Consider the following 17,389-nt stretch of genomic DNA (forward strand, 5'->3'; position numbering starts at 1 on the left):
TAGGAGAAATGACATCAATTGTAGTGTGTACAGTGATTAATCCTCATCCATGACGTCATTGTCCTCCGATCTACAGGGCTGTCCAGCCTCAGGGTTTGCCCCCCCCATTGCCCATTCCTGTCCATGACAAATGCTCTCATGGAGTTAAAAACTGTTGTACAGAAATGTATAATCCCTTATGGCTGATTGCCAGCGCACTACTGTGCAGGGAGAGGGCTCGCTGAGATAGCCACAATGTAGGTGTGTGGTAGTGTTTGTATTACAAGAACATGTAACTATCCTAGTAAAGGAGAACGATAGTATGTGAACATATAAACCCTCTAAAACAAAGATTATTAAAACCCACCAGGCGCCCGTGTAATAAAAAGATAATTGGATGAGTAGTGATCCTATGTGGCACAGACCACAATAAAGATATACAGATAGCACACCATAAAGGAATAAACTTATGATGTCCTATGATAGTCCTGCCTGACGCAGAGGTTGGCACCCTAATAACGAGTTTGGTGCCCCCGCTCACCGACGCCTGTCCCTCACTCTCCCTGTTAGGCCCTGATATGTGAACTAAAACAGAAAATGGGTGATTGTCTAATCGAATACAGATATAGTCAGTATTTATGCAGAGGACTTATAGTGAGGCTGCGTGCCCACGATGCGTTTTTGCTGTGGAATTTCTGCTGCAGAAATGCTTGAAAAATGCTTGGTAATCCATGCCCCATGGTCCACAATGACAATCCGCATGTTCTGTGCCCATGCTGCGGATTTTATGTGTGGAAAAATCCACAGCATGTCCATTATTTGTGCGTTTACACAGGCGGAATTGCCTACTCAATGCATTAGAAAAACGCATGGCAAATCCGTACGTAAAAACGCTTCATAAACGTGTCAAAAACTTGTTATTAGGGTGCCAATCTCCACGTTAGGCAGGACTATCTTAGGACATCATTAGGGCATCATAAGTTTATTCCTTTATGGTGTGCTATTTGTATATCTTCATTGTGGATCTGTGTCACGTAGGATCACTACTCATCCAATTGTCTTTTTTATTACACTAGTGTCTGGTGGGTTTTAATAATCTTTAATAAAAGTTATTGGTTTTAGAGGGTTTATATGTTCATATAGTATTTGTATTACACCCACAGGTCCCAGCCTGATTGTGAATCTACGCGGGTTGTGAACTTGCGTAGCTTAGCCAAAATGTCAACCAATACCTCATGTTTTTTTTCATCTCTTGCAGGGTGCAGCCAAGCCCTGTAGCATTAGTAGGGGGCTATTGAGGTGTCTGTACTTGTGGGGTGCACTTAAAGCACTAGGCATCCCATCTTATCTAATAGTATGAGCTTCATCAATAAGCTGTAAGCAGGGCCGGCGTTAGGGGTAGGCAAACTAGGCATTTGCCTATGGCCCCCACTCACCCAGGGTGTTTGTAAGCATGGCGGCTATTTTTTTGTGATGTTTTTTGGATTTGACAACCTAAGCTAGCAGCATCATAGATTGTTATGATACACCCTCGATGCTGTTAAACTGGCCATACACATTAGATGGCTGTGTCACGGGTGTGTCGCCACGAAGATCGTCACGATTACACAGCCTGACTTCTCGCAGCTGACTTTTTGGTGCTTTGTGTTTTTCGGCAGTGAGGGAGTTAATTCTCTCTCTCTCTGTGCTAGACGAGGTCCAGCCTCGCCCAGCTGCAATCAATGCTGCTGTAGTGAGACTCCTTCAAATGCCTGCTGGTCTGTTAGGGAAGTGTCGGTGAAAGCATTTCATGCAGACTAACAGAGCGGATCGTGGTATTTGGAGTTTCAGAGATAAGTGTATTTGGAGCATTTTTTCCCTTCCTCGCTTTATCATTTATCTCCTTTTCCGTTGGTGTTCCCTCTGTTGTAGTTGTGTAGTTTTTGTATGCAAGGTGGTTTTGGTTTTTCCCTTGTACTGTCTCGTTCGTCTAAGTACTGTGTGTGGGCATATTATTACTTGTCCCCTTTTGTTGTGATCGGGGTCCTTCTCAGGACTAGATTACTTAGGTGCAGGGATCCTCAGGAGGTAGGGGTTACGCTGGCGGCCTGGACCTCTGTACCTTTAACAGTACCTCCAGGTTGAGGGATTAGTCAGGGCCCCAGCTTAGGGTCAGCTTAGGCCCCCTACCTCCAGTATACAGAGACAGCGTGACATTTTCACCGACCACTTAGTTTTTCTCCAGCTACCATGGATCCAGTAGCCGGTCTAGCTCGGCAGTTGCAGAGTTTGTCCATGGAGCTGGCGGACATTAGGTCCAAGGTTTTGTATCCTCAGGAGCAAGCCGGACCAGAACCTAAAGTAGCTCTCCCTGACAGGTTCACTGGGGGGCGGGACAAGTTTTTTTGTTTTCCGGGAGGCATGCAAGTTGTACTTTCGGCTGCGGCCTCGCTCATCGGGGAGTGAAGAACAAAGGGTGGGAATTGTCATCTCGCTCCTACAAGGGGACCCACAATCTTGGGCGTTCTCTCTTCCCCCGGCTCTCCAGTCAGTGGATAGGTTTTTCGCTGCTCTGGGACTCGTATATGATGACCCAGATCGGATCTCCCTTGCTGAGTCTAAGTTACGTAGGATTCAGCAGGGAGATCGTCCGGCGGAGGAATTCTGTTCGGAGTTCCGTAGGTGGGCCACGGACATCCAGTGGAATGACCCGGCTCTTAGGAGCCAGTCTTGTCAAGGTTTATCCGACAAATTACAGGATGTGTTGGCACAGTATGACTCTCCCGCGTCACTGGAAGCTGCTATGGCCCTTGCTATTCGCGTTGACAGACTGCTTCGGGAGAGGTGCGGGATAACTCTACCCCCTGTGATGACTCCACCTCCTACAAGGTCCCCTCATATGGTGGTTCCCCTGGTCAGTCCAGAGGAGCCTATGCAATTAGGAGGGACATCATTTCGGGGGAGGGGACCGGTGGTGCGCCATAAGACAGGAAGGTGTCCCAATAAAAGGGACATTTTATTGGGGGGTGTCCATCCCGTCCCTTGCAGAGTGAAGAGTCGTCGGAAAACTGTTGATCCCAGGTTGTGTGGTGGACGGCAATCTGGGAGTAGGTATTTCGTCCCTAGGTTCGTCTCAGTTTCTCGTACCGGCGGAGGTGGTGGTGGGTACGAGAACTGAGAGGATATCTGTTCTTCTGGATAGTGGGGCCGGGGCTAATCTGGTTGATGCTCGGTTTGCCCGGGTTCAAGGTATGCGATTGAGTGAGTTGGCTAAACCCATCCCCATATTCTCGATCGATGCCAGGCCTCTCGGTCAGGGAAGTTTTTTGCAAGCTGTGCATGACGTAAAACTTCAAGTGGGGGCGATACATAAAGAACTGTTGTCTTGCTACGTGTTGGAGGGTCTTCCCACTCCTATAGTGTTGGGCCTTCCTTGGTTAACTAAGCATAACCCGGTTATTAATTGGCAAACCAGAGAGATAAGCCAATGGAGTAAATTCTGTAATAAAAACTGCATGAACACGGTCATCGGTGCGGTTACTCCTTGGGTCTTACCTCCATTTCTGGCGGACTTTGAGGATGTATTCTCGGAGAAAGGGTGTCAGGAACTACCTCCTCATCGCGAGTATGACTGTTCTGTAAAACTGCTCCCTGAGGCCAAGTTACCTAAAGCTAGGTTGTATAACCTTTCTGGTCCTGAGAGGCAGGCCATGAAGGATTATATTTCAGAAAGTCTGGCTAAGGGGCATATTAGACCTTCATCTTCACCGGTGGCTGCGGGGTTCTTCTTTGTTAAGAAGAAAGATGGAGGCCTACGCCCTTGCCTGGATTTCCGTGAACTTAATCGGATTACGGTCCGAGATCCGTATCCGCTCCCACTTATTCCCGATCTCTTTAATCAGATCGTGGGCGCCAAATGGTTCTCTAAGTTGGATCTCAGGGGGGCGTACAATCTGATTAGGATGAAGGAGGGGGATGAGTGGAAGACGGCGTTTAACACTCCGGAGGGGCATTATGAGAACCTTGTCATGCCATTCGGTCTGACTAATGCCCCGGCGGTGTTCCAACACTTTGTTAATGACATTTTTCGCTGCCTGGTGGGACAGTTTGTTGTCATATATCTGGATGATATCTTAATTTACTCGCCGGATCTGGTGTCTCATCAGGAGCACGTTAGGCAGGTGTTACAGATCTTGCGGGATAATAAACTGTATGCCAAATGGGAAAAGTGTGTGTTCGCCGTACAGGAACTCCAGTTTTTAGGCTTCCTGGTTTCAGCGTCCGGTTTTCGTATGGACCCTGGGAAAGTGCGGGCAGTTCTTGAGTGGGATCGGCCAGAGAATCTTAAGGCACTACGTTTCCTGGGGTTTGCTAATTATTACCGGAAGTTCATCCGTAATTTCTCGTCCATGGTTAAGCCTCTCACAGACATGACTAAAAAGGGGACGGATTTTTCTAGGTGGTCTGACAAGGCTTGTCAAGCATTCTCCTCCTTGAAAAAATGTTTTGCCTCGGCACCCATACTCATTCAACCTGATGCGTCACAGCCATTCATTGTAGAGGTAGACGCTTCCGAGGTAGGGGTGGGAGCAGTATTGTCACAAGGTTCGTCCCCTGGTAAGTGGCATCCGTGCGCCTTTTTCTCTAAAAAATTGTCGTCCGCTGAGAGGAATTACGATGTCGGCAATAGGGAACTCTTGGCCATTAAGTTAGCTTTTGAGGAGTGGCGCCATTTTTTGGAGGGGGCAGTCCATCCGGTCACCGTCATCACCGATCACAAGAACCTGCTATATCTGGAGTCCGCGAAACGTCTGAATCCCAGACAAGCTAGGTGGTCATTGTTTTTTACCAGGTTTAATTTTGTCGTTGCATATCGTCCTGGGTCAAAAAATGTAAAGGCGGATGCCTTATCTCGTAGTTTCCCTGGGGCAGGGAATACGGACGACCCGATTCCTATCCTTCAGGAGGGGGTGGTGGTTTCGGCAGTATGCTCTGAGCTGGAGGAGGAGGTATTGGAGGCTCAGGGGGACGCCCCTGTTGGACCTCCGGGGAGACTGTTTGTTCCAGATAAGTTGCGACAAAAGGTGATCGAGGCACACCATAACTCAGTTTTTGCAGGACACCCGGGGAGTAGAGCAACTGTGGATCTCCTCTCGCGTCGGTTTTGGTGGCCTAACTTACATAAGGAGGTGGTAACTTTTGTCGCGTCCTGTGGGGTTTGTGCGCGCTCTAAGACCTCACATACCCGTCCGTCTGGGGCCCTCTTACCTTTGAAGATCCCGGAGCGTCCTTGGACTCATCTGTCTATGGACTTTATTACGGACCTCCCTCCGTCTTCGGGTAAAACGGTCATACTCGTTGTAGTGGACAGGTTCAGCAAGATGGCACATTTTATCGCTCTTCCTGCTCTCCCTAATGCTAAAACTCTTGTGCAGGTGTTCATTGGGGAGATTGTGAGGCTTCACGGGGTACCCTCCGAGGTGGTGTCTGATCGGGGGTCTCAGTTTGTGTCCAAGTTCTGGAAGGCGTTTTGTGCACGGCGGGGGATGCATTTGTCGTTCTCATCGGCTTTTCATCCTCAGACCAATGGTCAGACGGAACGAATGAACCAGAGCTTGGAGACATATCTCCGGTGTTTTGTGTCAGAGAACCAGGAGGACTGGGCTTCTTTCTTACCTCTGGCAGAGTTTGCTCTTAATAATAGGCGGAGCGAGTCCACTGGTAAGTCCCCGTTTTTTGGGGCATATGGTTTTCACCCCCAGTTTTGTACTTTCAGTAGGGGGGGCTCTTCGGGGGTTCCTGAGGAGGAACGATTTTCCTCATCACTCGCTTCAGTATGGAGAGGGGTGCTGAAGAATCTGAATACTATGGGGAACCGATACAAACGTATGGCTGATAGGAAGAGAGTGTCTGGTCCGGACCTAAGTGTGAACGATCGGGTATGGTTGTCTACCAGGAATATAAAACTTAAGGTTCCCTCCTGGAAACTGGGTCCCAGGTTCATCGGGCCGTACAGAATCAGTTCTATAATTAATCCGGTGGCATTCCGTCTTGACCTCCCCCCTACGTTTAAAATTCACAACGTGTTCCACAGATCGTTGCTTAAGAGGTATGTGGCGCCGGTGGTACCGTCACCTTTACCTCCCCCTCCAGTGGTGGTCAATGGTAACTTGGAGTTCCAGGTATCGAGGGTCATTGATTCACGCTTTAATCGCCGGTCCCTTCAGTACCTGGTTCATTGGAAAGGGTATGGTCCTGAGGAGAGGATGTGGGTTCCTGCGTCGGATATTAACGCAGACCGATTAGTTCGGGCCTTCCACAAGACTCACCCGGATAAACCTGGCCCTGAGGGTCCGGAGGCCCCTCGTAGAAGGGGGGGGTACTGTCACGGGTGTGTCGCCACGAAGATCGTCACGATTACACAGCCTGACTTCTCGCAGCTGACTTTTTGGTGCTTTGTGTTTTTCGGCAGTGAGGGAGTTAATTCTCTCTCTCTCTGTGCTAGACGAGGTCCAGCCTCGCCCAGCTGCAATCAATGCTGCTGTAGTGAGACTCCTTCAAATGCCTGCTGGTCTGTTAGGGAAGTGTCGGTGAAAGCATTTCATGCAGACTAACAGAGCGGATCGTGGTATTTGGAGTTTCAGAGATAAGTGTATTTGGAGCATTTTTTCCCTTCCTCGCTTTATCATTTATCTCCTTTCCCGTTGGTGTTCCCTCTGTTGTAGTTGTGTAGTTTTTGTATGCAAGGTGGTTTTGGTTTTTCCCTTGTACTGTCTCGTTCGTCTAAGTACTGTGTGTGGGCATATTATTACTTGTCCCCTTTTGTTGTGATCGGGGTCCTTCTCAGGACTAGATTACTTAGGTGCAGGGATCCTCAGGAGGTAGGGGTTACGCTGGCGGCCTGGACCTCTGTACCTTTAACAGTACCTCCAGGTTGAGGGATTAGTCAGGGCCCCAGCTTAGGGTCAGCTTAGGCCCCCTACCTCCAGTATACAGAGACAGCGTGACAGGCTGTCTGCCAATAGCCGTCCCTCAGTACACCCCCATTTACAGGACTACTTTGCTGAGCTTATGCTCTGCCAGACCAATAATGTAAAACAACATCTGTACTGATATAGATGGCAGGAGCTACAGTCACCCAGGCAGTGTGTACAGGGGCACATTGTGGGCAGAAGACATTCTAGGTCAGTGCTGGAGGCAGGTAAAAGACAAAAACTATCGCACACTGTAACATACCTGGCGGCGCCCTTACATGGTGGTCCATCTCCCACTGTGCAAGAGCGCGCACTTGGTCTCCGGTCCAGAATGTCTCTCTGGCTTCCCTCCATGCTGTCTGTTTGTGTCTGTTTCTGCTGCTTAAGGGCGGCGCCCGATCACTTCCTGCTTTTTGTACCTGCTGTGGGTCACACCCCTTGTGCGTCCTCAGCCTATTGCTGTCTGTCACCTGGTATATAACCCAGCTGCTCCAATCAATCCCTGCCTGAGCATTGTGTTTCATTCAGTGTGTGCTTGCACTCTGAAGGTGCCAGGTCCCGTTCTGTGTTCTCTTGTCTGCCTATCCTGGAGGCTGTATTTCCAGGCCTGTCTGAACACGCTCCTAGCCTGTTCCTCCCGCCTTCTAGGGGCCGATTACCTAGACCCGCTCCTATATCTTGTCTGTCCTGTCTGAACTCGCTCCTAGCCTGTTCCTCCCGCTATCTAGGGGCCGATTACCTAGACCCGCTCCTGTATCTTGTCTGTCCTGTCTGGACACACTCCTTGCCTGTTCGTCCCGCCTCTTTGGGGGCTGTATTCCCAGACCCGCTCCTGCATCCCGCTGCAGTGTCGGTCTCTTCCGTACACTCAGTTCCAGTCTGAACTCTCTCCTATCCTTTACCTGTTTTGCCTCTATGTCCGTTCCTTTCCTTTTTCTGCAGAGTCTGTACTCGTACCTAACTCCTGCTTGTTGGCTCTGACTCCTTTGCTCACCGCTCCGGCGGTTCTAGCCTGCTCTGACTCCTTTGCTCACCGCTCCGGCGGTTCTAGCCTGCTCTGACTCCTTTGCTCACCGCTCCGGCGGTTCTTGCCTGCTCTGACTCCTTTGCTCACCGCTCCGGCGGTTCTAGCCTGCTCTGACTCCTTTGCTCATTGCTCCGGCAGCCTTGCTCCGCTCTGACCCTTTTGCTCGCTGCTCCGGCAGCCTTGCTCCGCTCTTATCCTTTTGCTCACTGCTCCGGCAGCCTTGCTCCGCTCTTATCCTTTTGCTCACTGCTCCGGCAGCCTTGCTCCGCTCTTATCCTTTTGCTCACTGTTCCGGCAGTCTCGCTCCGCTCTTATCCTTTTGCTCACTGCTCCGGCAGTCTCGCTCCGCTCTTATCCTTTTGCTCACTGCTCCGGCAGTCTTGCTCTACTCTTGCTCACCGCTCCAGGCGGCCTCGTCCTGCCCTGCTCTTGCTCACAGCTCCAGGCGGCCTCGTCCTGCCCTGCTCTTGCTCACCGCTCCAGGCGGCCTCGTCCTGCCCTGCTCTTGCTCACCGCTCCAGGCGGCCTCGTCCTGCCCTGCTCTTGCTCACCGCTCCAGGCGGTCTCTTCCTACCCTGCTCTTGCTCACCGCTCCAGGTGGTCTCGTCCTGCCCTGCTCTTGCTCACTGCTCCGGGCGGTCTTGTCCTGCCCTGCTCTCGCCCACTTCTCTGGGCGGCCTCACTCTGCTGTGTTTGTCCGCCACATCTGTGGTTCTGTTCCTGAGTCCCGCTGTGTGCTGGGTCCTGTCCCGCCTGTGTGCCTTCCTGTCTGCACTCTAGCCATGCTTGCCTGTACCCCCCTGCCTGCATACCCACCTGCCTGCATACCAGTCGTGCCTGCCTATTCCCACCAGTCTGTGTGCCAGCCTAACCAGTCTGTTCCTGTATTCCCCTGTGTGGGTCAACAGCTGTGTCCGGGGTCTGTCCTGGAGTAGCACCTGGTCCCTCTGCTCGGTTCCTCCTTGGTGCACTGGCGTCGTATGCCGTCGTGTGACCCTGGTCGGATCGGGTGAATACCTAGTTACGCCCCTCCAGGCATTCACTCTCCAGCACGGTCCAGTGGAATCACACGCACACGCCGCTCAGCCCGGGCGTGTGCATTACAGCATGCTCAGGCCCAGGAAGGCCATTATGTCTAGGACGATAGAATCCTATGCGTCCCATAGGGGAATGATCCAATTCAAGGCATCACCCGCTAGGTAAGACATCATGAATCCCACCTTAAGCCGATCTGTGGGAAAACATAGAGGGTAGAACTTGAAGTGTAGCATGCATTGCTCCACAAATGCACGACTCTGTCTTGGATCCCCATAGTAACGTGGCGGATCCGCAGGAACGAGAGCTGATAGATCCATCTGGACGGAGTCGTGCATTTGTGGAGCAATGCATGCTACACTTCAAGTTCTACCCTCTATGTTTTCCCACAGATCGGGTTAAGGTGGGATTCATGATGTCTTACCTAGCGGGTGATGCCTTGAATTGGATCATTCCCCTATGGGACGCACAGGATCCTATCGTCCTAGACATAATGGCCTTCCTGGGCCTGAGCATGCTGTAATGCACACGCCCGGGCTGAGCGGCGTGTGCGTGTGATTCCACTGGACCGTGCCGGAGAGTGAATGCCTGGAGGGGCGTAACTAGGTATTCACCCGATCCGACCAGGGTCGCACGACGGCAAACGACACCAGTGCACCAAGGAGGAACCGAGCAGAGGGACCAGGTGCTACTCCAGGACAGACCCTGGACACAGCTGTTGACCCACACAGGGGAATACAGGAACAGACTGGTTAGGCTGGCACACAGACTGGTGGGAATAGGCAGGCACGACTGGTATGCAGGCAGGTGGGTATGCAGGCAGGGGGGTACAGGCAAGCACGGCTAGAGTGCAGACAGGAAGGCACTAGCAGGCAGGAACACAGGCGGGACAGGACCCAGCACACAGCGGGACTCAGGAACAGAACCACAGATGTGGCGGACAAACACAGCAGAGTGAGGCCGCCCAGAGAGGTGGGCGAGAGCAGGGTAGGACGAGACCGCCTGGAGCGGTGAGCAAGAGCAGGGTAGGACGAGACCGCCTGGAGCGGTGAGCAAGAGCAGGGTAGGACGAGACCGCCTGGAGCGGTGAGCAAGAGCAGGACGAGGCCGCCTGGAGCGGTGAGCAAGAGCAGAGCAGGACGAGGCCGCCTGGAGCGGTGAGCAAGAGCAGAGCAGGACGAGAACGCATGGAGCGGTGAGCAAGAGCAGAGCAGGACGAGAACGCATGGAGCGGTGAGCAAGAGCGGAGCGAGACTGCCGGAGCAGTGAGCAAAAGGATAAGAGCGGAGAAAGGCTGCCGGAGCAGTGAGCAAAAGGATAAGAGCGGAGCAAGGCTGCCGGAGCAGTGAGCAAAAGGGTCAGAGCGGAGCAAGGCTGCCGGAGCAGCGAGCAAAAGGGTCAGAGCGGAACAAGGCTGCCGGAGCAGCGAGCAAAAGGAGTCAGAGCGGAGCAAGACTGCCGAAGCAGCGAGCAAAAGGAGTCAGAGCAGGCTAGAACCGCCGGAGTGGTGAGCCAAGGAGTCAGAGCAGGCTAGAACCGCCGGAGCGGTGAGCCAAGGAGTCAGAGCAGGCTAGAACCGCCGGAGCGGTGAGTAAAGGAGTCAGAGCCAACAAGCAGGAGTTGGTAAGAGTACAGACTCTGCAGAAAAAGGAAAGGAACGGACATAGAGGCAAAACAGGTAAAGGATAGGAGAGAGTTCAGACTCGAACTGAGTGTACAGAAGAGACCGACACTGCAGCGGGATGCAGGAGCGGGTCTGGGAATACGGCCCCCAAAGAGGCGGGACGAACAGGCAAGGAGCGTGTTCAGACAGGACAGACAAGATACAGGAGCGGGTCTAGGTAATCGGCCCCTAGAAGGCAGGAGAAACAGGCTAGGAGCGTGTTCAGACAGGCCTGGAAATACAGCCTCCAGGATAGGCAGACAAGAGAACACAGAACGGGACCTGGCACCTTCAGAGTGCAAGCACACACTGAATGAAACACAATGCTCAGGCAGGGATTGATTGGAGCAGCTGGGTTATATACCAGGTGACAGACAGCAATAGGCTGAGGACGCACAAGGGGTGTGACCCACAGCAGGTACAAAAAGCAGGAAGTGATCGGGCACCACCCTTAAGCAGCAGAAACAGACACAAACAGACAGCATGGAGGGAAGCCAGAGAGACATTCTGGACCGGAGACCAAGTGCGTGCTCTTGCACAGTGGGAGATGGACCACCATGCAAGGGCGCCGCCAGGTATGTTACACACTCCTGATTAATACTTGGTGCACGGGTAGGGTACCAAGCCGAATACAATATATTAGAAAAACCCGGCACTCAAGATTTTAGTGAAAAATTATATAGAGTTTTTAATGAAGTAGGTACAATAAAATTGACAAACGTTTCGGTCCCTCGGGACCTTCATCAGTGTACTACAAAGAAAAGAAAAAAACAGACAAACAATTACATACAATACAAATTGTGGTCATTTTTCTGAAAACGCCGATTCACAAAATAGGAGGAATACATAACCAAGTGCAGTTCCTGTGAGCCGCAAATGTACCTTAATGAGGCGACATAGGGGAGGGATATGGGAGGAATTGGAATGGATGTCCCGTGGGAGATATAGAAAAAAGAGTAAGGTAACATACCAAGGCAAGGGTCATGAGGGTGGATAAAATCCACTACGGTTGCTGTAGAGGAAAAATAATTCCGTTAAGTGAGACCCATGTGTGTTACAAAGTAAGAGGTGGATGCTAAGGAAAAAGGCATACCTGAACTGAAAACTGTTAATGTATACTTTGGAGTATAAATCAGAGATAGTATGTTCGTGGCAATGGCTGTAAAGGATATAGAATAGGTGAGAGAGACAAATGCTATAAAACCCCAGACACAGGGAGCATGTGGTGGGAGACACATACCTGTGGTGTGCTGACCTGTAGAACGCGGTGTCCACCGCTTGTTCAATGGTGGTGCAGTGAAAATGGTCCGAACCCCAGGGTTTATATATGGTGGGGGGTGGGGTGGAAATGTGTGTTGGGAGAGGTATTGGTGGCAGTGGGACGCTGAGAAAGCGCGCTACTGTGAGGACCCGAAACCGGAAGTGACGCGAACGCGCGTCATCGGGTCATGTGACGGTCACATGGGCGGAAGTGCCTCTGTTTGCGTTCCACGAGCTGAATGGTGCGTTCCACTGCGTGCTGGCGATGTGTGGCTGGCTAATAGAAGCAGGTAGATAGTGAAATCCAGAAGGGGGACATCCATAGGGAGCAGGAGAAGAGGTAGAGGTCTAGGTAGGTTGCTGGGGATAAAGAAAACCAAATCAGTAAAACATGCATATACATACAAAAGTAGTTAGTAACGAATATATGGCATGATTATCCCTCCAGGTACAACCTTAAACCGAACATATATTATCTATAACAGACCATGGTATTTTTATTATACCTAAAGAGTGAAGGTCCACTGGCTATATGTGTTGTGAGATGGGAGAATCCCAGAGTAATCAGAACCTGATGTATATATGTATTTTAAATAAAAGAAAGCAGATCATAATCTCGATTGAGACCTTTGGGAGTTAATGTTTGTAACTCGTGAATCCAAAAGGATTCACGGCGTTTGAGCATGCGGATGCGGTCGCCACCTCTTCGTGGTATGGGTACATGGTCTATTACCTGAAATTTAAGCTGTGAAACAGTGTGTCCAGCGGATGAGAAATGATGTGGTATGGGTAGTAATAGATTTTTGCATCGGATGGTGGACTTATGTTTTGAAATACGGTCTTTGATCGGTTGGGTAGTTTCTCCAATATAGATAAGACCACATGGGCATTTAATGAGATAGATTACAAAGGAAGAATTGCATGTGAAGTAATCTCTAACGTGGTATTGTTTGCCGGAATGTGGATGATGAAACGTACTACCCCTGATGACATTGTTACATTGAAAACAGTGGAGACAGGGAAAGGTCCCCGTCTTGGGGTTTGAGAGGAATCTTTGTCTAGGTATGGGAGGGCTGGTATGCAAGTCAGCTCGGATCAGGCAATCTTTAATATTGGGGGCTCTTTTGAAGCATGGGAGGAAAGGGTTTTTGAATTCAGGGACCGATGGGTATGCCGTTTGTAAAATTTTCCAATGTTGACAAATCTTTTTATGAAGGATGCGTACTGCAGGGTGGTATGCATGGACAAAAGGGAGTCCGTCTATGCTGGTTTGACGGTTTTGGGTATCTGGGTTGAGAGATTTTTGTAGGAGAGCTGGGGGATATCCCCATTCCAGAAATTTATGTTGCATGTCTCTAAGCCGAATGTCCCGTGTGGTAGTGTCACTTACTATACGTTTCACCCTGTGGAACTGGGATTTAGGTATGGATGAAATTGTGGATTTGGGGTGTAAACTATCGAAACGAAGTAAACCATTTCTGTCAGTTGGTTTGACATATAAATCTGTGGATAATAATCCCTCCCTATTCTTTATGACCTTAGTGTCCAGGAAATTGATGGATTCAAGACTGGATGTGATGGTGAAACTGAGGCCCTCCCATGCCGTGTTAATGGTATTGAAAAAGGTGTCAAGGGTTTCCAACGGGCCCCCCCATATACAGAAGATGTCATCTATGTACCTCTTCCATGCAATTGCATGTAATTTATACAGATCGTTCGAGTAGACGACATCCTGCTCAAATTCCGCCATGTAGCAGTTGGCATACGGAGGTGCTACATTTGAGCCCATCGCGGTCCCCTGTTTTTGAAGATAAAAGGTGTTCCCAAACAGGAAGAAGTTCTTTGTGAGGACTAGGGCCAATAGATCTATACACAGATTTTGTGTGTCGATGGGTGTATCAAATCTGTTTAATAGGTTGCCCACACATTCTATCCCTTTGTTGTGTGGAATAGATGTGTATAAACTATTTACATCCAGAGTGACAAGAAGAGCAGTAGGCGGTATCTGGTGGATAGAATGAATTGTCTCTAGGAAAGCCCCGTATCCAGTAAGTAAGATGGGCTTTTCTGCGTTAGTGGGCTCAGTACCTTTTCCAAGAACATGGATAAGGGGGACAGTATTGAATCTGTTGAGGCCACAATGGGACGACCTGGAGGGTTTTCAAGGTTTTTATGGATTTTAGGAAGAATATAAAATACCGGCGTGTTGGGAAATTTTTTTATTAGAAAGTCTCGTGTTTTGAGATCAATTGTTTTTTTTGCTAGATAATGGTCAACTGTGTTTAGGATAGAGGTACTGATGTTATGTGAGGGATTGCTTTCTAGTGTTGAATACACCTTAGTGTCATTAAGTTGACGTTGTATTTCCAGAGTATACTTATTTTTATCCATGACTACAATTGCCCCTCCCTTATCAGCAGGTTTGATTATAATTGTTTTATCAGTTTCAAGAGTTTTAAGAGCCTGTTTGTCTACGTTTGACATGTTGTGGTGATAGTGAACCAAACCTTTTTGCATGTCACCCCTTAATTGTTCAAAGGAACTGTTAATAAAACCTATAAAGGTTTCTACCGCATGTTTGTCTCGGGGTGGGCGGTATGTACTTTTGGACTTAAGACCTAGGCTAGCTGCAGTGATTTCAGCTGGGCCTGGTGATGGAGCGCTCTGAGTGCTCGGAGGTGTAAGTTCATGTGAGAAATGAGCTTTAAGACGAATGGAGCGGTAGAACCTTTGAAGCTCCATATCGAGCATGAACGTGATACATCTGCCGGAGGGGCAAAAATTAAGTCCTTTCTGTAAAGCGGAGATCTCAGCAATGCTGAGAGACCGCGAAGAAATATTGACTACTAGCGTTGTAGTACCTGTGAGCGGGTAATTTGGATGAAGTCCGTTTTGCTTCTTCCGGGCACCTCCTCGTCTGGTCCTTTTCTTCTGTTGCTCTTCTTCTGTGTGCCTAAAAAACGAGTAGAAGAGATAGGGGCACGCCGTTCTGTCTCCGAGCCTGAGGTGGAGGGATCTGATGAGTAGTTTCTGTAGTGTGTATAGTTGCGCCTGGGGGCTTGTCTGTCGCGCCATCTATAAACTTTGTCTTGCTGGTAGTCTTCTAAATCTCTGGCGAACTTAATTCGTTTTCTACTCTCCGTATCTCGTCTATGTTGTTCGATGATGGTGTCCGTTTTCCTTTTCAAGGTTTCCAATTCTTCAGATGAAATCAACGTGGAGAGTTGTGTCTCAATACTGGAAATTTGTTCTTTGGATGTCACGATATCTCTCTGTAAAAATTCAACAGTAAGGGTCATAAGATCAAATGAACATTTGTTTAGTATTTTTTCGAATTTAGTGCAGTATTCCTTCTTATCGCTAAATAAAGTTGGGCGCAGAGGAACCCTTAGGCCTCGTGGGATACGCTGGACACGGATATATTCAGATAAAGTTGCGCAATGAAGTTCAATGTTGGTAAGGTGTCTCAATTCTCTCTCCCAGTCCTTCCCTCTTGTTTCCTTGGGTGGAACTTGGAGAAAGTCGCAAGGAAGGTTTGCTTGTGAGATAATTTGAGTAGTTTCCTCAGCATTGTATGAAAAAATATTTGTAGTGGTCATGACCTATCAGGGTGCTGATATATAGGAGGCATGTAAAAGACAAAAACGATCGCACTCCTGATTAATACTTGGTGCACGGGTAGGGTACCAAGCCGAATACAATATATTAGAAAAACCCGGCACTCAAAATTTTAGTGAAAAATTATATAGAGTTTTTAATGAAGTAGGTACAATAAAATTGACAAACGTTTCGGTCCCTCGGGACCTTCATCAGTGTACTACAAAGAAAAGAAAAAAACAGACAAACAATTACATACAATACAAATTGTGGTCATTTTTCTGAAAACGCCGATTCACAAAATAGGAGGAATACATAACCAAGTGCCGTTCCTGTGAGCTGCAAATGTACCTTAATGAGGCGACATAGGGGAGGGATATGGGAGGAATTGGAATGGATGTCCCGTGGGAGATATAGAAAAAAGAGTAAGGTAACATACCAAGGCAAGGGTCATGAGGGTGGCTAAAATCCACTATGGTTGCTGTAGAGGAAAAATAATTCCGTTAAGGGAGACCCATGGGTGTTACAAAGTAAGAGGTGGATGCTAAGGAAAAAGGCATACCTGAACTGAAAACTGTTAATGTATACTTTGGAGTATAAATCAGAGATGGTATGTTCGTGGCAATGGCTGTAAAGGATATAGAATAGGTGAGAGAGACAAATGCTATAAAACCCCAGACACAGGAGGCATGTGGTGGGAGACACATACCTGTGGTGTGCTGACCTGTAGAACGCGGTGTCCACCGCTTGTTCAATGGTGGTGCAGTGAAAATGGTCCGAACCCCAGGGTTTATATATGGTGGGGGGGGGGGTGGAAATGTGTGTTGGGAGAGGTATTGGTGGCAGTGGGACGCTGAGAAAGCGCGCTACTGTGAGGACCCGAAACCGGAAGTGACGCGAACGCGCGTCATCGGGTCATGTGACCGTCACATGGGCGGAAGTGCCTCTGTTTGCGTTCCACGAGCTGAATGGTGCATTCCACTGCGTGCTGGCGATGTGTGGCTGGCTAATAGAAGCAGGTAGATAGTGAAATCCAGAAGGGGGACATCCATAGGGAGCAGGAGAAGAGGTAGAGGTCTAGGTAGGTTGCTGGGGATAAAGAAAACCAAATCAGTAAAACATGCATATACTTTGTAATCTATCTCATTAAATGCCCATGTGGTCTTATCTATATTGGAGAAACTACCCAACCGATCAAAGACCGTATTTCAAAACATAAGTCCACCATCCGATGCAAAAATCTATTACTACCCATACCACATCATTTCTCATCCGCTGGACACACTGTTTCACAGCTTAAATTTCAGGTAATAGACCATGTACCCATACCACGAAGAGGTGGCGACCGCATCCGCATGCTCAAACGCCGTGAATCCTTTTGGATTCACGAGTTACAAACATTAACTCCCAAAGGTCTCAATCGAGATTATGATCTGCTTTCTTTTATTTAAAATACATATATACATCAGGTTCTGATTACTCTGGGATTCTCCCATCTCACAACACATATAGCCAGTGGACCTTCACTCTTTAGGTATAATAAAAATACCATGGTCTGTTATAGATAATATATGTTCGGTTTAAGGTTGTACCTGGAGGGATAATCATGCCATATATTCGTTACTAACTACTTTTGTATGTATATGCATGTTTTACTGATTTGGTTTTCTTTATCCCCAGCAACCTACCTAGACCTCTACCTCTTCTCCTGCTCCCTATGGATGTCCCCCTTCTGGATTTCACTATCTACCTGCTTCTATTAGCCAGCCACACATCGCCAGCACGCAGTGGAACGCACCATTCAGCTCGTGGAACGCAAACAGAGGCACTTCCGCCCATGTGACCGTCACATGACCCGATGACGCGCGTTCGCGT

Source organism: Phyllobates terribilis, unplaced genomic scaffold, assembly GCF_046119375.1.
Source record: "Phyllobates terribilis strain yellow unplaced genomic scaffold, ASM4611937v1 Scaffold_11__3_contigs__length_659146591, whole genome shotgun sequence".
NCBI classification, from domain to species: Eukaryota; Metazoa; Chordata; class Amphibia; order Anura; family Dendrobatidae; genus Phyllobates; species Phyllobates terribilis.